The sequence below is a fragment of the Gekko japonicus genome, unplaced genomic scaffold (assembly GCF_001447785.1).
Source record: "Gekko japonicus isolate JY-2015 unplaced genomic scaffold, Gekko_japonicus_V1.1 scaffold1436, whole genome shotgun sequence".
In the NCBI taxonomy this organism is placed as follows: domain Eukaryota; kingdom Metazoa; phylum Chordata; class Lepidosauria; order Squamata; family Gekkonidae; genus Gekko; species Gekko japonicus.
In genome coordinates this window covers 28,235-43,178 of record NW_015171546.1, presented here as the reverse complement: position 1 = coordinate 43,178, position 14,944 = coordinate 28,235, and the positions used below count along the sequence as shown (strand labels likewise).

General features: G+C 52.3%; 2 non-coding genes across 2 annotated transcripts; both read left to right on the top strand.

The window, feature by feature from the left end:
* Positions 1-6,299: 6,299 nt before the first annotated feature.
* On the top strand, positions 6,300-6,371 carry TRNAV-GAC. Its single transcript has one exon. It is a non-coding gene; the product is annotated as a tRNA-Val (tRNA).
* Positions 6,372-7,819: 1,448 nt separating this feature from the next.
* Positions 7,820-7,891, top strand: TRNAA-GGC. The gene has a single exon. It is a non-coding gene; the product is annotated as a tRNA-Ala (tRNA).
* The last annotated feature ends 7,053 nt before the right edge of the window (positions 7,892-14,944 follow it).

Genomic DNA, 14,944 nt, shown 5'->3' with positions numbered 1-14,944 from the left:
TATCCCTCACCAGGGTAACAGCTCAAACCTGCTGACCGAGGACCAAGAAAGAAAAAGACGGAGAATTAGTTCGGTGGGAAAACTAATCTTTGGATCAAGCTCCTCTGTAGACAATCAGGACCAACACTCCCTCTTCATCTTGTGAGAAAAACTTCTACTTTGTGAGCTACTGGCATTAGCGAGCGAGTGGGCGATTTGGCTACTGCATAAATTAGTTTGCTCTGGAGCCCTCCTTCCTGAGCCGAGACAAAAAATGTGTGAGCCGGAGGCTAAAAAACTGTGAGCTAGCTCACACGAACTCAGCTTAGAGCAGGGGTGTCAAACTCATTTGTTTGACATAGATGAGACCTTGTTGGGTCGTGCCGTGTGTGTCATAAAATGTAATGCCAAGTAGTGGAGATATAAACTTTATAAAGGACACAAACACAAAGGGTTTTTTTTACTTAATATAAAAACATGCTTAAAACATTAGCACTCTTGCAATATTTTGTTTATTTATCAGTGTCTGATAACTCACACCTCTTGCTCTGAATTATTGCATCAAGATGTCTGTGCTGTTGCAATCTTCAGTATACTGTTCAGGTGTGTATCTGTGAGCTGCAAACCTACGATGATGCAGCAGCAGCAGCAGCAGCAGCAGAACTGGAAGAAACAGAAGACAGCCAGTTCCACTGCAGGGCTGATAAACGACCTCCGGGGGGCCTCATCTGGCCCCCGGGCCGCATGTTTGACACCCTTGGCTTAAGAGGGACCATTGGTCAGGACTGGCACGGTTTGGGAAAACACTTCCTTGTGCATAACAAACCTCAACTATCTTCCCCCGCCAATACACACACAAATACATTTGGAACATAATTATCAAGTCCAAGTGTTCCCTGTCCAGCCATGGCTGGCCAGACGCCTGCGGGAAGTTCACCAACATATGAAGATCTTTCATATCAAGTCAGGCCATTGATCAACCTGTTTCGGAATCATCTGCTCGGACAGAAAGGTATTTCCCAGTATACCACCCAAGACGCTTTAGCTGGAGATTGAACCTGGGACTTTCTTCATACCAAGCAAGGGCTCTGCTTCGAAGCATATTTCTTTGCCTAGAGTTCGGTTCTGCTTCAAAGCATGCGTCTTCTCCTGGAATTGAACATGAAGCTGCCGTAAACCAAATCAGACCCTTGGTCCATCAAGGTCAATATTGTCTACTCAGGCCGGCAGCCGCTCCCAGGGGTCTCAGGTGGAGGTCTTTCACGTCAACTGCTACCTGGCCCGTTCAACTGGAGATCCTGGGGACTGAACCTGGGACCTTCTGCATGCCAAGCAGAGGCTCTACCACTAAGCCATGTCCCTCACAACCATACATGAAGCTGCCTTATACTGAACCAGACCATCGGTCCATCAGGGCCTGTATTGTCTACTCAGAATGGCAGCTGCTCTCCAGGGTCACAGGAGGAGGTTTTGCCACTTCACCTGCTGCCTGGTCCTTTTAATTGGAGATGCTGGGGATTGAACCTGGGACCTTCTGCATGCCAAACAGAGGCTCTACTACTGAGTTACAGCCCCACCTCATGGCTCTCCAGGGTCTCAGGCGGAGGTCTTTCACATCACCACCTGCTACCTGGTCCTTTTAATTGGAGATGCTGCCGGGGATTGAACCTGGGACCTTCTGCATGCCAAGCAGATGCTCTACTACTGAGCTACAGTCCCACCTCATGGCTCTCCAGGCTCTCAGGCAGAGGTCTTTCACATCACCACCTGCTACCTGGTCCTTTTGATTGAAAATGCTGCCGGGGATTGAACCTGGGACCTTCTGCATGCCAAGCAGAGGCTCTACTACTGAGCTACAGCCCCACCTCATGGCTCTCCAGGGTCTCAGGCAGAGGTCTTTCACATCACCACCTGCTACCTGGTCCTTTTAATTGGAGATGCTGCCGGGGATTGAACCTGGGACCTTCTGCATGCCAAGCAGATGCTCTTCCACTGGGCCACAGTCCCACCTCATGGCTCTCCAGGCTCTCAGGCAGAGGTCTTTCACATCACCACCTGCTACCTGGTCCTTTTGATTGAAAATGCTGCCGGGGATTGAACCTGGGACCTTCTGCATGCCAAGCAGAGGCTCTACTACTGAGCTACAGCCCCACCTCATGGCTCTCCAGGGTCTCAGGCAGAGGTCTTTCACATCACCACCTGCTACCTGGTCCTTTTGATTGGAGATGCTGCCGGGGATTGAACCTGGGACCTTCTGCATGCCAAGCAGAGGCTCTTCCACTGGGCCACAGTCCCTCCCATATGAAGCTCCCTTTTACCGAGTTCGAACATCGGCCCATCTAGCTCTGCAGAGCTCCTCTACCTCTTTGGGTCTTTTCCAGCAGTCCCTTAGGTGGAGATGGTGGGGATTGAACCCGGAGCCTTCTACATGCTAGGCATATGCTGTACCTCTGGGCCACAGCCTCCTCCTGGGGCAACACGCTCTGTTACGTGAAGGCAACAGCACTGGTCATTGTTTATGCCCAGTGTCTTGTATTCAGCTCCTGCCACTGGACATGGTGGGCCTACTAAGGAGCTAGGGTTTCCCAGCAATATTTGGTGGGCCGCTGTGGCTCAGAGGTTAAGCTGCTGAGCTGCAAACCGGAAGGTCTGTAGTTCGGCAGTTCGACACCCGAGTGCCGCATGACAGAGTGAGCTCCCCTCTCTGGCCCCAGCTCCTGCCAACCTAGCAGTTCAAAAGCAAGAAATTGCAAGTAGATAGGAGGTGGTGGCAGCTACAAGCACAGACAGCTTCAAGAGGGAACTGGATAAACATATGGAGCAGAGGTCCATCAGTGGCTATTAGCCATGAGGTATAGATAGGAACTCTCGGTCTGGGGCAAGGGATGCTCTGTCTTCTTGGTGCTTGGGTGGGGGGCAACAATGGGAGGGCTTCTAGTGTCCTGGCCCCACTGCTGGACCTCCTGATGGCCCTGGTATTTTTGGCTACTGTGTGACAGAGTGTTGGACTTGATGGGCCATTGGCCTGATCCAACATTGGCTTCTCTTATGTTCTTATGTACCGCTTCGGCGGGAAGGTAACAGCGTTCCATGAGCCACAGCATTTAGTCACGCTGGCCACATGACGATGGAGAAGTCTTCGGACAGCGCTGGCTCTTCGGCATGGAAACAGAGATGAGCACTGCCCCCTAAAGTTGGGTTCGACTGGCTTTCAAGCAAGGGAGACCTTTACCTTTAATTTACAAACCCCAGTACCTCCACTTTTGGAAACAGGAGAAGAAGAAGAAGAAGAAGAAGAAGAAGAAGAAGAAGAAGAAGAAGAAGAAGAAGAAGAAGAAGAAGAAGAAGAAGAAGAAGAAGAAGAAGAAGAAGGAGGAGGAGATTGGATTTATACCCCGCCCTTCACTACCCAAAGGTGTCTCAGAGTGGCTTACAAACTCCTTTCCCTTCCCCTCCCCACAACAGACACCCTGTGAGGTGGGTGGGGCTGAGAGAGCTCTTGCCAGAAACTGCTTTTTTTTCAAGAACAGCTCTTATCAGAACTGTGGCTTGCCCAAGGTCATCCAGCCAGGTGCAAGTGGAAGAGTGGGGAATCAAACCCGGTTCTCCCAGATTAGAGTCCGCGCACTTAACCACTACACCAAACTGGCTCTGTTTGGCGGTGTAAGCATTAATAAGGGGGTGAGTTTGGATGAACTCACTTCAAACCTCGTCTCCTGTCATTAACTCACTCGGTAGACTTAAGCAAGCCGCGATTACCTCACCCATCCTCCTGTTTGCAAAGTGGGGCTCAACATACTGGTCAACCTCACAAGGTTGTCGTAAGGTCCACTGAGATAGTTTATGCAGTGGCTGTGTCAATGCTGTGTATTATTAAATTCAGCTCAGCTGAGGGATTTTCCGCATTATTTTCCTTGCTTGTAAGTTCTCGTTTCTCCATGTGTGTGTGTGTGTTCTGTTTCATACATGTGTTGCTCCCCCTAGTGGTCATTTTGGCACTACACTGATTTATCCCCCCCATTATCTTCCTACAACCTTGAAATGCAGGTATTTATGCCGGACATAAACCATGGTAATATTGAATCCACCACTAGAGGGAGCAAAATACATGCGGAACAATGCCCCCCAGAAGAAACAAGGAAAATGGGAATGCAGAAAAGCTACGTTACGTAGCAGCATTTCTCAGTGCCATTTGCCGAAACCTTTCCTCAGAGCTGGTCTCACCTTTTTCTTGGGTACAGAGGAAAAGAGATCTCCAGTTAATAAACTAGAATCTATACCCGGTTACTCAGCTAATGGTTATTTGCCATTGATTGATTGATTGATTGATTGATTGATTGATAATGGTTATTTGCCATTCAACCACCAGTAAGGTGCCAGTAAGGCCCAGGCTAGACCGATCTCGTCAGAGCTCGGAAGCTAAGCAGAATCGGCCCAGGTTAGCACTCGGATTGGAAAACACCGAGGAAGTCCAGCGTCGCAATGCAGAGGCAGGCAATGACAAATTACCTCTGCTCGGCTCTTGCTTTGAAAACGCTATGGGGTCGCCAGAAACCAGTTCTTGATGGCACTTTCCACCACCACCAAGGTATTAGAGGCAGTACAGAAGAGAGAACTGGCACAATTACAACCTTTAAGAACCTCAGAAGAGCCCTGCTGGATCAGACCAGTGAGGGTCCATCTAGTCCAGCATCCTGTCTCACACAGGGGCCAGCCAGTTCCTCTGGAGGGCCAACAACAGGTCACAGAGGCAGAGGCCTTCCCTTGATAAGGACCTCAGAAGAGCCCTGCTGGATCAGACCAGTGAAGGTCCATCTAGTCCAGCATCCTGTCTCACACAGTGGCCAACCAGTTCCTCTGGAGGGCCAGCAACAGGGCAGAGAGGCCGAGGCCTTCCCCTCTGATAAGAACCTCAGAAGAGCCCTGCTGGATCAGACCAGTGGCCCATCTAAGTCCAGCATCCTGTCTCACACAGGAGCCAGCCAGTTCGTCTGGAGGGCCAACAACAAGGCAGAGAGACCAAGGTATTTCCTTGATAAGAACCTAAGAAGAACCTTGATGGGTCAGGCCAGTGGTCCATTGTCTAGCATCCAGTCTCACACAGGGGCCAACCAGTTCGTCTGGAGGGCCAACAACAGGGCAGAGAGACCAAGGTCTTTCACAGAGGTTCCAGCACTCCGTTCCGGCGCCTTCCCCCAGAAAGAAAACCCTGGATTTTTGTAATAGCCTTCCTTTTGAATGCCTTAATCCGGTTCCTTCCCCACACCCGCTCGGAGATCCACCTGCCCGGATGAAGCATGAAGAAAAGCCATTTAAAAGGAAGCTTTCCGAAGATGAAGGGGAGCGGAGCAGCTTGAGCGTGACCCTGGCACAGCAGGGGACCACTAAACTGCGGCCTGATCCAAGAGAAAGGGGAATTAGCTACGCGGCAGGAGGAGAAAGAGGGTGGGGGGCAAGCAGAGCTAATTAGCCCCCCCTTCCTTCCTCCGCCACACGCCCCGGGCCCTCATCAACAATGTTCAAAGCCGCCGGCTAATTGTTTAGACCCCCGTTGAGGGAGAAGGAAAGGTTATTGCAGCCGTGGAAGACAGAAGCCTGTGCGTCGGCAGGGGGGGTGCAGGGGAAGGACGGGGCCCCCATCAGGCTAGAAGGACAGCCCCCCCCCATCAGGACCTGTTTTGAATATCAAGAGTCACATCTTGGGCCCCTGAGGTATAAAAGGTTGACGGTGCCTCTGAGCATATACAGAAACGCTTCTTTTTTGTTACTATAGTGCCGACGTTCCTGATGGTTTGAAGCCTTCTGGGTTTGCCGGGGGTGGGGGTGAGGCTTTGGCTCGGCGGTAGAGCCTCTGCTTGGCACGCAGCAGGTCCCAGGTTCAATCCCCGGCAGCTCCAGTTAAAAAGGGCCAGGCAGGAGGGGATGGGAAAGACTTTCACCTGAAGCCCTGGAGAGCGGCTGCCAATTTGAGCAGACAATACTGACCTCCACGGATTGATGGTCTGATTCAGTATAAGGCACTTCATGTAAGCTTAAGGGAAGGGCCTGTGGCTCAGTGGTAGAGCCTCTGCTTGGCAGGCAGAAGGTCCCCGGTTTGATCCCCGGCATCTCCAGTTAAAAGGGACCAGGCAGGAGGTGGTGGGAAAGACCTCCGCCTGAGACCCTGGAGAGCCACGAAGTGGGGCCGTAGTTCAGTGGCAGAGCCTCTGCTTGGCAGGCAGAAGGTCCCAGGTTCAATCCCTGGCATCTCCAGTTTAAAAAGGACCAGGCCGTAGGTGATGGGAAAGACCTCCGCCTGAGACCCTGGAGAGCCATGAAGTGGGGCTGTAGCTCAGTGGCAGAGCCTCTGCTTGACATGCAGAAGGTCCCAGGTTCAATCCCTGGCATCTCCAGTTTAAAAAGGACCAGGCCGTAGGTGATGTGAAAGACCTCAGCCTGAGACCTTGGAGATCTGTAAAGAGGGGCTGTGGCTCAGTGGTAGAGCCTCTACTTGGCAGGCAGAAGGTCCCAGGTTCGATCCCTGACATCTCCAGTTAAAAAGGACCAGGCAGGAGGTGATGGTAAAGACCTTCCTCTGCCTGAGACCCTGGAGAGCAGCTGCCAGTCTGAGTAGACAATACTGACCTTGATGGACCAATGGTATGATTCAGTATATGGTAGCTTCATGTGTGTTTATGGTTGGGGAGGTCCTTTGGCCCAGTAGAAGAGCCTCTGCTCGTAGAAGGTCCCGGGTTCAATCTCTGGCATCTCCTGTTAAAAGAGGGCCAGGCAGGAGGTGATGGGAAAGACCTCCACCTGAGACCCTGCAGAGCCATGAAGTGGGGCTGTAGCTCAGTGGCAGAGCCTCTGCTTGGCATGCAGAAGGTCCCAGGTTCAATCCCCGGCATCTCCAGCTAAAAGGCCCAGGCAGGCAGTAGGCGGTCTGAAAGACTTTCACCTGAAGCCCTGGAGGGCGGCTGCCAGTTTGAGCAGACAATACTGACCTCCACAGATTGATGGTCTAATTCAGCATAAGGCACTTCATGGAAGCTTAAGGGAAGGGCCTGTGGCTCAGTGGTAGAGCCTCTGCTTGGCAGGCAGAAGGTCCCCGGTTCGATCCCCGGCATCTCCAGAGGTGATGGGAAAGACCTCAGCCTGAGACCCTGGAGAGCCATGAAGTGGGGCTGTAGCTCAGTGGCAGAGTGTCTGCTTGGCATGCAGAAGGTCCCCGGTTCGATCCCCGGCATCTCCAGTTAAAAGGACCAGGCGGGAGGTGATGGGAAAGACTTCCGCCTGAGACCCTGGAGCAGTGTTCCCTCTAAGCTGAGTTAGTGTGAGCTAGCTCAAAGTTTTTTAGCCTCTGGCTCACACATTTTTGTCTTAGCTCAGGAAGGAGGGCTCCAGAACAAACTAATTTATGCAGCAGCCAAATCTCCTGCTCACAACTTTAATGCCAATAGTTCACAAAGTAGAATTTTTGCTCACAGGGCTCCATAGCTTAGAGGGAACATTGCCCTGGAGAGCCATGAAGTGGGGCTGTAGCTCAGTGGCAGAGCCTCTGCTTGGCAGGCAGAAGGTCCCAGGTTCAATCCCCGGCATCTCCAGTTAAAAGGGCGGGAGGTGATGGGAAAGACCTCCACCTGAGATCCTGGAGAGCTGATGCTAGTATGAGTAGACGATACTGACTTTGATGAACCAAGGGTCTGATTCAGTATAAGGTAGTTTCATTTAGGGAAGGCTATGACTCCGTGGTATAACGTGCAGAAGGTCCCAGGTTCAGTCCCCGCCATCTCCAGTGAAAAGGACCAAGCAGGAGGGGATGGGAAAGACCTCCGCCTGAGACCCTGGAGAGCCATGGAGAGGGGCGGTGGCTCAGTGGAAGAGCCTCTGCTTGGCATGCAGAAGGTCCCAGGTTCGATCCCTGGCCTCTCCAGTTAAAAGGGCCAGGCAGGAGGGGATGGGAAAGACCTCCGCCTGAGACCCTGGAGAGCCATGAAGTGGGGCTTGTAGCTCAGTGGAAGAGCCTCTGCTTGGCATGCAGAAGGTCCCCAGTTCGATCCCCGGCATCTCCAGCTAAAAGGGACCGGGCGGGAGGTAATGGGAAAGACCTCCGCCTGAGACCCTGGAGAACTGCCAGTCAGAGTAGGCAGTACTGACCTCGACGGACCCAGAGTCTGATTCAGTAGAAGGCAGCTGCATGCGTGAGAAGGTGGATTAACCAGGTCTCCGATTCTTTCTGCCATTTGCTGGGAGGTTGATGATGCCGAGGGAAGGGACCCCCACTCCACCTTTTGCATTGGATTTGGCCCGATTCTCCTCCGCGTGGCAGCCCCCATCCCATGGGGCATTTGTCCACATGGGGTCCCATGATCCTCGGCATAACCTGTTCTCCCTCGCGGGGGGGGGGAACTGAGCAAATCCAGCCCAAGCCCAGGGACACTTAGACGTGAGGGGGCAGAACTGAAGACCTTCCTGCCCTCGTACCCGGGGCAGCACTCACCAGCCCTGGAGTGTGGTCGCCAACCTCCAGGTGGTGGCTGGAGATCTCCTGGAATCACAACTGTTCTCCAGACGACAGAGAGCAGGTCCCCTGGGGGAAAGGACTGCTTTGGAAGGTGGATTGCATGGCATTGTACCTTGATGAGATCCCACCTCAGGCTTCACCTCCTAAAATCTCCAGGTATTCCCCAGCCCGGAGCTGGCAACCCTACCCCCGAACCAGTTTCCACAGCCAATGACCCTCTACAGAGCACTTGAAGCCATAACAGAGGACCTCTGAGCGCATGCAGAGTGCCCTTGGGAATGGACGTCTACGTCTCTGGGTGGCATACGCGGATCTCCCCTCCTCCGGTCTATCCTCACAACAAGGTCGGTTTGGCAGAGGGAAGAAGGCCGTCGACCAACGGCGAACTTTCTGGCTGAGCTGGGATTCGAACTCGGGTCTTCGCGGCCCTAGTCGGAGGAACGTGACTCGACGCACCGCCCCAGCTCACTCAGGCTGGAGGCGGCTTCCTCATTCAGGCAGCTGATAATTTTCGCTTTTTCACCCCCTTTTCCCAGCGGTGGAACCAGCTCTCCAAAGTACCATTCCTTCCAAGCTGTGCCCACGGCTTTTTCTATACCGCCAGCTGCTGCCAAGGGGAAACGGGGTCCCCGATCTCTGCGCCAGCCTGGTAAATAGCAAAACCAGATGAGCTACTGTGATTGTTTTGTGTGTCGAGCGGTGGGGGGAGGAGCAGCCAGCCCTATAATATCTCTCTCCCAAGAGGCAAACTTAACAAGTCAGTAAATGCTGGCAAGGTGAGCTTCCCAATTAAGGCTGAAACCTTTTTATCTCGCTTTCCCTCCGAGGACCTCGGGCTTGCGGGCGTGGCTTCCCCCGCCTCCGGCTCTTCACCACACCAGCCCTGCAAGGTAGGTGCAGCCGAAAGGGGAATGGCTGTCCCAACAAGGTCACCCAAGCGGGACTCACACGGCAGAGTGGGGCAGATGTGTAATATCGTGCCAGCCAGATGCAAATTCAATCAATATTCTGAATGCAGGAGTTGTTTAAATACAGTGTCAGGGCCGGTATTGTCTACTCAGACCAGCAGCAGCTCTCCAGGGTCTGAGGCGGAGGTCTTTCACATCACCTACTGCCTTTCAAATAATCGGAGATGCCGTGGATCGAACCTGGGACTTTCTGCATGCCAAGCAGAGGCTCTTCCACTGAGCCACAGCCCCTCTTCATGGCTCTCCAGGTTCTCAGGCTGAGGTCTTTCCCATCCCCTCCCGCCTGGTCCTTTTAACTGGAGATGCCAGGGATTGAACCTGGGACCTTCTGCCTGCCAAGCAGAGGCTCTGCCACTGAGCCACAGCCCCTCTTCATGGCTCTCCAGAGTCTCAGGCAGAGATCTTTCCCATCCCCTCCCGCCTGGTCCTTTTAACTGGAGATGCCAGGGATTGAACCTGGGACCTTCTGCCTGCCAAGCAGAGGCTCTGCCACTGAGCCACAGCCCCTCTTCATGGCTCTCCAGAGTCTCAGGCAGAGATCTTTCCCATCCCCTCCCGCCTGGTCCTTTTAACTGGAGATGCCAGGGATTGAACCTGGGACCTTCTGCCTGCCAAGCAGAGGCTCTGCCACTGAGCTCCCTGGTCACAAAATGGATCTAAGAGCGACTTCAGTATGAGCTCAAGACCTCGGCCATGTTTCGAAATTTAAAAGTGATGGATAATTGCTCAGAAGATAATAACTGCGGTTAACATCTGCCAAATTAGAGCGGTTGTCAATCCGTCCTCCTGTTCCTTTCACGTGCACTCACACACGCACAAATGGAAACTCTCCAGGTGAGCCCTTCTCCGCCTTTTGAAAAAGGATAAAAGGTCTAGCAGCAGCTGTTATCCACGAAAGGGAACCTCCACGTTTGGAGCAGTCTACACGACCAGTGTTCCCTCTAAGCTGAGTCTGTGTGACCCAGACCACTATTTTCTTAGCATCCGGCTCACACCTTTTTGTCTCCGCTCAGGAAGGGAGGGCTCCAGAGCAATTTACACAAGTAGCCCAATGGCTCGCTCACAACTTGAACACCAGCAGCTCACAAAGTAGAATTTTTGCTCACCAGAGTCCACAGCTTAGGGCAGTGGTGGCGAACCTACGGCACGGGTGCCAGAGGTGGCACCCAGAGCCCTCTCTGTGGGCACGCGTGCCATCGCCCCAGCCAGGCCCAGACCATCATAAAAGTGTCAAATTCTCCCTGCCAAATAATTTTAAGTAAATGAAAGCATTTGGGATTGCTTTCCTTACTTTGTTTGGATCATCTTAAGTTAATGTATGGGTTGTTTTTTCTAAACTAAAACCTCAGGATCCAGGTTAAATTGTCGTGTTGGCACTTTGCGATCAATAAGTGGGTTTTGGATCGCAGTTTGGGCACTCGGTCTCTAAAAGGTTCGCCCTCACTGGCTTAGGGGGAGCATTGCTCATGACGCCGGATGCTTGGGGAAACAACCGGGAAAGACCTTTGTAACCGATCTGGCGAAAGGCGACGGAAGGGACTTTGACTTTCGAAAGCCTCTGCCCTGAAAATCTTGTCCTCGCTAAGGTGCTGCCGGATTCAAATCTCACCCTTGTCTGAAACGATCTTCGTCGCCTATTTGAAAACTTCCCTGCCTGGCTGCTACTGCAGGAAACAAGGAACTCGATCTGATCCAGCCAGTCGATCGTCGGGCAAATAATCCGAAGGAGTGACATTCCCAGGTGCCCCTAGCAGACCTCTGGCCCATCCTGCCGGAGTGGACTACCTTTCCCCATCTTCCAAAATTGGGCCAGCCGGGGATTCAATGGGATGATGCGAGATAGCGGGGAAAGGGCACCTACCTGTTGCCGGCGGCGTCTCTCTCGGAGCGACTGTGGTCTCTCCTCGTCTCTGGTCGGAATGAGCAGCTGCTGGCCACCTGGGACGTTGGCAGCCGCTGTCAGGGAAGGGAGGAGGGCGCCACCTCCTTTCAACCCCCCCCCTCGACCAGTGTTCCCTCTAAGCTGAGTTAGTGTGAGGCTAGCTCACAGTTTTTTTAGCCTCCGGCTCACACATTTTTGCCTCCGCTCAGGAAGGAGGGCTCCAGAGCCAACTGATTGATGCAGTAGCCAAATAGCTTGCTCACAACGTGAATGCCAGGAGCTCACAAAGTAGAATGTTTGCTCACAGGGCTCCACAGCTTAGAGGGAGCATTGGCACCCATACCCGGCTTCTTAGCAGGCACTCAGTGCAAAGGGAGACCAAAGACTCTCAGACCAAACTGGCTCGGCTTTTCGATTTCGGGGTCCTTTCCCAACTCTATGGACTCCCTTCGGTGCCTGTCGTCATAACATCCCTGCTCCCTGTGACTCTAAGCTGAGTTAGTGTGAGCCAGCTCACAGTTCCTTAGCCTCTGGCTCACGCGCTTTTGTCTTAGCTCAGGAAGGAGGGCTCCAGGGCACACTGATTGATGCGGCAGCCACAACTTCAAGGCCAGTCGCTCACAAAGTAGAATTTGTACTCACAGGGGTCATTTCGTAGGAAAAGAGGTGCAGGAGCTCATTAGCATAGCATAACTTATTTGCATAGGCCACACCCCCTGTCATCACCGGACGTGTGTCAGAAGGCAACGCCCACTGCTCAGGCTCCACTGGACTGTTGTGGATTGCTAGCTATGGGGGGACGGGACGTGCAGATCTGTCCTCACAGAGGAGGGAGAGCTTGTACCTGAATAAAACTTGGTCTTAAAGGTGCCACTGGATTGTTTTGAACCGGCACCGGGGGGAGGGCTCTGTAGCTTACCTGGCTGCTTCTTGCTCTGACTGAGGGCTGCTGGGAGCAGGGGGTGGGGCTTGTTGCATGTGCCCGCCCCCTGGGCTCTTTACTGCCGGAGCTGCGCTCCTGTGCGCTCCTGCAGGAAACAACCCCTGTGTACTCACAAGACTCCACAGCTTAGAGGGAGCATTGCTTGTGAGGTGTGCATAGCGGATAGAAAATGACTGGCCCGAGACCACCCATCCAGCTTTATGGCTAAGGGTTATTTGAACCTGGATCTGATGCTCTATCTACCGCATCACACTGCCTAGGCTCAGTTTATGAATAGCCGTAAAACTGTACACAAACGGGAGGTTCCTTTTATTAAGACTCCTGTTTGAAAAGAAGAATGCTTGGCAGCCTACCTTAACAGGGTTGTTGTGTGGAGACAGGATGAAGAGTGGGGCACATCACTATGATGTAAAGCATCATTAAAAGCCCCATGTCAGTGATGCATAATAACAATAGCAAAGAAGTGTGCATGCACATGAACGCTTATGCCCAGAATTAAACTGCATTGGTCTGAAAGGTGCCGCTGGTCTCAAACTTTGTTTTGCAGCTTCAGAACGACACCGCGACCCCACTGGAGTCTGTCTTCATAGATGCCTCTGGCTCTCTGCTCATATTCCATGTGTAACGCCTCTCATGTCCACAGTGGGGCACTCTAAGCAAGAAAATGACCCTGCCAGTTGGGCGCTTTGGGAAAAGAGACTGACAGAGATCTTAGCCAAAAAAAGGTCGGGTCCTTTTTAGCAATTCGGACTTGCGACCAGTGTTCCCTCTAAGCTGAGTTAAGTGTGAGCTAGCTCACAGTTTTTTAGCCTCCGGCTCACACATTTTTGTCTCAGCTCAGGAAGGAGGGCTCCAGAGCAAACTAACTGATGCAGTAGCCAAATCTCTCGCTCACAGCTTTAATGCGAGTAGTTCACAAAGTGGGATTTTTGCTCACGAGGCTCCACAGTTAGAGGGAGCGTTGCTTGCGACTTGGTCGGGTTAGACTCACCACTGACATTTGACCCTCCACCCACAAACAAAAGAGAATTCTGCAGTTCTGAGAGTTCCCAATTTTCTCCAAAGATGTATCGAAATCTGCCATACTTTCAATAAGTCTCCTGTTAAGCTCAAACTGACTCTTACTTTAAAAAGCACCATTAACAGTGCCATCCTAAGAGGTTAAGATGCTGAGCTGCAGGCCGGAAGGTCTGTGGTTTGGCAGTTCGAGACCCGAGTGCCGCATGGCGGAGTCTCTGGTCCCAGCTCCTGCCAACCTAGCAGTTCAAAAGCAAGAAATTGCAAGTAGATAAATAGGCACCACTTTGGTAGGAAAGCAACAGCTTTCTGTGCGCCTTGGCGTTTAGTCATGCTGGCCACATGACCACGGAAAATCTTCAGACAGTGCTGGCTCTTCAGCTTGGAAACGGAGATGAGCACCGCATCCCTAGAGTTGAATTTGACTGGCTTTCGAGCAAGGGAAACCTTTAAACCAGGGGTGTCGAACTCATTTGTTACGAGGGCCGGATCTGACGTAAACGAGACCTGGTTGGGCCGGGCCTTGTGTGTCATAAAAGGTGATGCCAGGTAGCGGAGATATCAACTTTATAAAAGACACAAACACAAAGGGTGTTTTTTTTACTTAAAATTAAAAATATGCTTAAAACATTAGCACTCTTGCGATATTTTGCTTATTTAACCGTGTCTAAGAACTGACACCTCTCGCTCTGAATTATCGAATCAAAATGTCTGTGCTGTTGCAATCCTGAGTATGCTGTTCGGGTGTGTATCTGTAAGCTGCAAACTAGGGTTGCCGGCTTCCAGGTGGGACCTGAAGATCTCACAGAATTAAACTACTCTCCAGACAACGTGCGATCCGTTCCCCTGGAGAAAATGGCTGCTTTGGAGCGGGGACTCTGTGGCATTCTATCTGGCTGAGGGCCCTCCCGCAACCCCACCCTCCCTAGTAAAAGGTAAAGGTAAAGGTTCCCTTGCTCGAAAGCCAGTCGAGTCCGACTCTAGGGTTGCGGTGCTCATCTCCGTTTCAAAGCCGAAGAGCCAGCGCTGTCCGAAGACGTTTCCGTGGTCATGTGGCCGGCATGACTAAACACCAAGGCACACGGAACGCTGTTACCTTCCCACCGAAGCAGTACCTATTTATCTACTTGCCATTTCTTGGTTTCGAACTGCTAGGTTGGCAGGAGCTGGAACTAGAGACGGGAGCTCACTCCGTCTTGCGGCACCCGGGTCTCGAACTGCTGAACGACCGACCTTCCACAGCCTGCAGTTCAGCGTCTTAACCACTTGAGCCACCCTAGACTCCACCAAAAAAAATCTCCTGGAATTTCTCAACCTGGAGCTGGCAATCCTTCAGGACCGTGTGGGTTGATTCTGGAGGAGCCACCGTCAGCCCAGGATCCTAGACGGCTTTCTTTTGAATCTTTCGCAGCCCCTCCCCTGTTTGTATATTCTGAAAAATACAGTCGATCCGGCGAGTAGGCGTTGCATAGATACCATCAGGGTCTCTCCAGCCTTCTCCAGAGGCTTCCTAGCTCTTGAGAGAGGGTGGGTGGAACAACCCCTTACGTGGGACTGATATTATCCCACTTTAGAAACAATAGATTGGCTGAGACCGTCTCTCTCGGCCGTGCCCCACCGTCGAGGAGTGTGATGTCGCATCTGATCAAATC